Source organism: Ranitomeya variabilis, chromosome 6, assembly GCF_051348905.1.
Source record: "Ranitomeya variabilis isolate aRanVar5 chromosome 6, aRanVar5.hap1, whole genome shotgun sequence".
NCBI lineage: Eukaryota > Metazoa > Chordata > Amphibia > Anura > Dendrobatidae > Ranitomeya > Ranitomeya variabilis.
The window spans coordinates 6,814,256-6,821,091 of NC_135237.1; the positions used below are offsets into that span (position 1 = coordinate 6,814,256).

General features: G+C 49.0%; 1 protein-coding gene across 1 annotated transcript in view; it reads left to right on the forward strand.

Annotated features, from left to right (window-relative positions):
* Window positions 1–193: 193 nt before the first annotated feature.
* Window positions 194–6,836, forward strand: part of OBSCN (obscurin, cytoskeletal calmodulin and titin-interacting RhoGEF) — an 860,705-nt gene continuing 854,062 nt past the window's right edge. The window contains exon 1 of the mRNA XM_077269354.1: window positions 194–421. The gene's annotated coding sequence lies outside the window, so the exon portion shown is untranslated. The remainder of the gene's footprint in view (window positions 422–6,836) is intronic.

The window sequence follows — 6,836 nt, forward strand, 5'->3', positions numbered from 1 at the left end:
TGTCGCTGCCGTCTCCCCCTTCCCGGGCACCTGTCCTGCCCATGTTGCTCACTGCCCATCTCTGGAGCTTCCTCCCTCCCTTCTGCTCCACCACATGAAAGGCAATGTGCACAGTAAGCGACCCCGGGCTATTTTGGATGTGGAGCCGCTGTGCCCACTCCTCCCCCACCACGGTGTCTGTATCCTTCATGTGACTTTCTTTTCTCTGGGGCTGCAGGTCGTGGAGACGCAGGAGAGGGGATCAGTCTGACCTGCCAAAAATCACTAAAGAAAAGATTAAACTTCTGTCCCAATCTGGATGTAATTGGACGGATCAGAAGGGATCTGCGCCCGGAGAGAAGCTCCGCACTCACATTGGGTCCCCATGAACGACGGCGTCCCTACAGCCACAGCACAGACGCTCTGAGGACGAGGAGATAAGGTGAGGACAGGTGTGAGGGTCCACGCAGTGATCCCAGGAGCTGATAATCTAATGGTGTAATCACCAGATCTCCAACAATCTCTGTCTGGACAGCGTAACAGGATGGATAGATCCGCCAGAGGAAGGGGACACTGTCCTCCAGAGGAGGCAGAGGAGGCTGAGGAGGAAGAACAGACAGGCAGAGGAAGCATAGAGACACAGGAGGCAGAGGGGGCAGCCAGAAGTTAGCTGCAGCTGCTCATTCACCAGTGTCCAGACTCAAATCGGAGATGGATGCAGGCAGCGGCGTCACAGGGTCTGAGGAACAGAATCCTGAATATTGTAACAAGTGACTCTAATAGTGTAATAATGAGCTGGTGATTGTGATAATGAGCAGGTGACTGTAATGTGATAATGAGCGTGTAACTGTAATAATGTGATAATGAGCAGGTAACAGTAATAATGTGATCTGTTCCCTTACTAAATTCACTAACTCACCCCTCCCCCTGTCTGACCACAACCTACTGACATTCTCTTCCCTCTCCTAGTGTGAAAACCCCACTCCACAAACTCACTCACCCTTGCAAAAACACCTCAATTTACACTCACTCTCCCTTCTCCCTCTTACAGGCATAGCCTCCCTTCATGACACAGATGCTGCTGCCACTTTTTATAACGCCACAATAACAGCTGCCCCCCCCCCCCTCATGCATAGCAAAACTCGCACAATTAAAAGGCAACCCTGGCTGACTAGTCTGACCAAAGAACTGAGACGGGCTTCCAGGGTTGCTGAGCGGAGATGGAAGAGATCCCGTTCCGCCGAGCACTTTATCGCATACAAACAGTCCCTCACCAGCTTCAAGTCCAGGCTCACTGCCGCAAAACAAACCTGATTCTCATCTCTCATATCCTCCCAGTCTCACAACCCTAAACAGCTTTCAACAATTTCAATTCTCTACTGCGCCCCCCAGCACCTCCTCCCTCCCCTCTCATTTCTGCTGAAGACTTTGCCTCTTTCTTTAAGCAAAAGATCGATACAATCCGATAATGCTTTGGCACGCAGCCCCCAATGCCCGTCCTCTTAGCTGCTCAACCCTATTCCTCCAAAACTAACTTCTCCACCATGACAGAAGATCAGCTCTCCACCCTCCTGTCAAGGTCACACCTCACCACTTGCACGCTTGACCTGCTCCCGTCCCACCTCATCCCTAACCTCACCACAGTCTTCATCCCAACCCTAACACACCTCTTCAACCTTTCACTTGCAAATGGTGTCTTTCCCTCATCCCTCAAACATGCCTCGATCCCACCGATCCTCAAAAAGCCCTCTTTCGACCCATCCTCTGTGTCCAGCTATCGCACAATATCTCTTCTCCCTTATGCCTCAAAACTACTGGAACAGCATGTCCATCTTGAACTGTCCTCCTGCCTCTCCTCTTGCTCCCTCTTTGACCGGTTACAATCTGGCTTCCGACCCCATCACTCAACTGAAACTGCCCTAACTAAAGTCACCAATGACGTACTAACCGCCAAGACCAAGCGACACTTCTCTGTCCTCCTTCTCCTGGACCTGTCTTCTGCCTTTGACACTGTGGACCACTCCCTCCTGCTACAGATCTTCTCATCTCTTGGCATCACAGACTTGGCCCTATCCTGGATATCGTCATATCTGACAGACCGAACATTTAGTGTCTCCCTCCCCCACACCACCTCCTTACCTTGCCCCTTGTCCATCGGTGTTCCTCAAGGCTCAGTTCTAGGACCCCTGCTCTTCTCCATCTACACCTTTGGCCTGTGACAGCTCATAGAATCCCACGGTTTGCAATATCATCTCTACGCCGATGACACGCAGATCTACCTATCTGGACCTGAGCTCACCTCCTTAATGACCAAAATCCCGCACTGTCTGTCTGCTATTTCTGATTTGTTTTCTGCTCACTTTCTACAACATGGACAAAACAGAATTCATTATCTTTCCCCCATCTCACTCTACCCCTGCACCAGACCTATCCATCAATGTCAGGGGCTGCTCACTTTCCCCAGTCCCGCATGTTCGATGCCTCAGGGTGATCTTCAACTCTGCCCTCTCTTTCAAGCCACATATCCAAGCCCATGCCTCCTCCTGCTGACTCAAACTCAAAAACATTTTCCGGATCCGCACATTCCTTGACCGTGACACCACAAAAACACTAGTGCATGCCCTTATCTCGCACCTTGACTACTGCAACCTCCTACTTTCTGGCCTCCCCTCGAGCACTCTGGCACCCCTCCAATCCATCCTACACTCTGCTGCCCGACTAATCTACCTGTCTCCTCGTTATTCCGCAGCCTTTCCTCTCTGCCAAGCCCTTCACTGGCATCCTATTGTCCAGAGACTCCAGTTCAAAACCCTTACTAAGACATACAAAGCCATCCACAACCTGTCTCCTCCATACATCTGTGACCTCGTTTCCCAGTACTTACCTACACGCAACCTCCGATCCTCTCAAGATCTCCTTCTCTACTCCCCTCTCATCTCTTCTTCCCACAACCGCATCCAAGACTTCTCCTGTGCTTCCCCCATATTCTGAAACTCTCTACCACAACACATCAAACACTCGCCTACCACGGAAACCTTCAAAAAGAACCTGAAGACTCACCTCTTCCGACAAGCTTACAACCTGCAGTGATCCTCAACCTACTGAACCGCCGCACAACCAGTTCTACCCTCTCCTAGTGTATCCTCACCCATCCCCTGCAGACTGAGCCCTCGAGGGCAGGGTCCTCCCTCCTTATGTACCCGTGTGCCTTGTTTTTTGCTCATGTTTAATGTATTTGTCTATATTTTCCCCTTTTTTCACATGTAAAGCGCCATGGAATAAATGGGATAATGAGCAGGTGACTGTGGCATGGTGATTTTATAGTGGCATGTAAAGGTTTGAGCACCCTTGGTCAAAATGACTGACTGTTATTGTGCAGTTAAGCAGTTGAAGATGAAATGATCTGTAAGGCCGGGGTCACACTAGCGTAGAATACGGACGAGTGCTATGCGAGAAAAGATCACAGCACTCGGCCCAATGTTAATTTATGGGGCAGTTCCCATCTGCGATTATTTTCTCATGCTGAATCGGCTCCCTCGCAGCCTTATAACCTTATGGGTGCCAGTGACACAATGCACAGCAGTCAGATATCACCCGAGTGTGGTGCGCTATACACCTACGCCGGAAATGGAGAAGATGGAGAAAGTCATTTCTCCGCCTCCTCCGCAGCTGTGCTCCGAGAATCTCTGTGCGAGGTAACGGCACACAGACACACGACACTCAGCGCACGCTCGCAGCAGAGCACGAACCGAGGGTCTTTAGCAGATCGCATCTGATGCCATACACTAGTGTGACCCCGGCCTAACAGGCCTAAAGTTACACATGACATTTCCTTTGTATTTTAGGAAAAAAATAATATATTTTCATCTTTTACATTTTAAAAATTAAAAAAAAAAGGAAAATGGGCCGATGCAAAAATGTGGGCACCCTGTGTGGTTACTACCTAGTACAACATCTTTTGCAAGTATCACAGCTTGTAAACACTTTTTGTAGCCAGACAAGAGTCTTTCAGTTCTTGTTTGAGGGATTGCCCTCCATTCTTCCTTGGACAATTCTTACCGTGCTGTGAGATTCCTGGGGCATCCTCCATCCTCTGCTATATTGAGGTCTCGCCACAGATTTTCAATGTTATTCAGATCAGGGGACTGTGAGGGCCATTGTAAATCCTTCAGCTTGCGCCTTTTGAGGTTGTCTTTTGTGGATTGTGAAGTGCGTTTAGGATCTTTATCCATTTGTAGAAGTCATCCATTTTTTTGGGTGAAATTTCATTGAATCCATTCTTCCCTCTACCCATGAAATGCTCCCCGTGTCATTGGCTGCAGAACAAACCCCTAAACGTGACTGATCCACCCCTATGCTGAATGGTTGGCGACATGTTCTCTGAAATTCTGTGTCCACAGGACTTGTTTCCAAATTGCATCAGGGTTGTTTAGATGTTCTTTTCATACTTCTGATTCTGAATTTTATGGTGAGGATGCAGGAGAGGTTTTCTTCTGATGGCTCTTTCATGAAGGCCATATTTGTGCCACTGTCTCTGAACAGTAGAATAATGTACCGCAACTCCAGAGTCTGCTAAATGTTTATGAATGTGATAATGAGCACGTGACTGTAATAATGTTATGATAAGCAGGTGAGTGTAGTAATGTTATAATGCGCTAAGTCACTGTAATAATGTGATAATGAGGAGGTGATTGTAATAATCTTATAATAAACAGTTGACTGTAATAATGAGCTTAGCGACTGTATTAAAGTTATAATGCGCAGAAGAGTATAATAATGTTATAATGAGCAGGTGACTGTAATGAATGTGATAATGAGCAGTTGATTTTTATAATGTTATAACGCTCAAGTGACTGTAACAATTTTATAATGAGCAGGTGACTACAGTAATATTATAATGAGCAGCTGATTGTAATAGTGTGTAGGGATGCATGTTCTCAGGTAGCCATTAGGCAACCTAAATCAAACCTGCCTCTCTGGGCACAAAGGTCTATTCCATCAGCACACATATGTCAGTGTGGCTCACCCCAGAGTACAGTCCTTTCCCGCAAATCAGACTGCATACACAGACAAGGCACCGTCCCCCCAGTATCAGGGTCACCGTCAGCCCGAGCTCCAGCACCCTCCAACGCCAAAGAGAAGTGTTCAGTTCCGGGTACAATTCACACTGAACAGGCTGCAGCTTCCACATGGTTCTCTGCAGCTCCAACACACAGACTGTTCAGCTTTCCTAGCTGACACGCAGTCTTTATTCAGAGAGTCCTCGTCACATCTCCCTCTCAGCTATACTTCACATTTAGGCTGGTCACTCACCAGCAGCACACTCCACTCTGCCTCATCCAGCAGACAGAAACACACCTAGTGACTTCAGGCCCTGGTTCTAGTAAAAAGCTAGGCAGGGGCATCTAATCAACTCCTGCAGAGCTAGGACTTAACCCAGCCAGACCTGACTCTGCTACATATCCTCCCCCTCTGCCCAATTCCGGGGGCTGGGCACTACTTGCCAACACACAGAGCCTATAGGGCTCTGCTACCCACAGATTACATGCAATGCTCTGCAACCTGAACATCCCGCATACAGGCTCTGCTACCTGCACATCAAGTACACAGGTTCTGCTGCTTGCACATCATGCACACAGGCACATCGCTCTGCAGACATGCGGCCTCGCACACTGCTCTGCTACTCCTGTGCTGATGCCGGTCTGTGCTCTGTACACCACATCCTACCCTCAGTACAGTGCCATTCACCAGTTACATAATGTGACCTTGTTACCAGATGCGATTCCTGGCCGGGGGCCACAGCCTCAGCCCATACGGCCCAGCATAGCGGAGTATCTCATCTGGTAACAATAGGGCACCTCTAGTCCAGACCGCTCCCACTTGGTGGACCCGGGACCACCGTCTGTCTGCCTGGGCCGTGGGATAGTCCTTGGCGTCTCCATGTATAATCTCCGGGTCTTTTTTGGACATTTCGTTGTGAGCCAATAAGGATATAAAGTCCATAGCGCTGTATATAGAGAACAATCTGGTCACACAGCCCTCCGCCACACCACTGCATCCATCCACACTGGGGGCTGCTTGTTCTGACACATTGTATCTCCTAGAAGAGATCTGTGGAATCCACACAGGATAACAACAATCAGTCTGATTCAACCCCAGAGTGCGGGAATCTGTGCACAAAATGAAAACCATCATCTCCTGTGTGGAGTAAACCGCCCCGTCGCTTCCTTCATTACCTGCAATTCACACCATGTAGTGCTGCGTTACGTGCAGCGCAGTCCAGTATGCTACACAGGACGCACCGCAAGAAAACGCAAAACACCAAGGAGAACCTCGGCACCTAACCCGCAACACATCGATATCAGCGCCTGGACGGTCTATGGTTTAGGAAGGGTTAAGAAGCCCCTAGTCACACTGGAGCCGTCTGCGTCCTCTGGACACTAAAGGTACCTTCACACTAAACGACTTTGCAGCGATAACGATAACGATCCGTGACGTTGCAGCGTCCTGGCTAGCGATATCGTTGTGTTTGACACGCAGCAGCGATCCGGATCCTGCTGTGATATCGCTGGTCGGAGCTAGAAGTCCAGAACTTTATTTGGTCGTCAGATCGGCGTGTATCGTCATGTTTGACAGCAAAAGCAACGATGTCAGCGATGTTTTACAATGGTAACCAGGATAAATATCGGGTTACTAAGCGCAGGGCCGCACTTAGTAACCCGATATTTACCCTGGTTACCATTGTAAATGTTAAAAAAAAAAAACAGTACATACTCACCCTCTGATGTCCGTCAGGTCCCTGGCCGTCTGCTTCCCGCACTGACTGTGAGCGCCGGCTGGCCGTAAAGCACAGCACA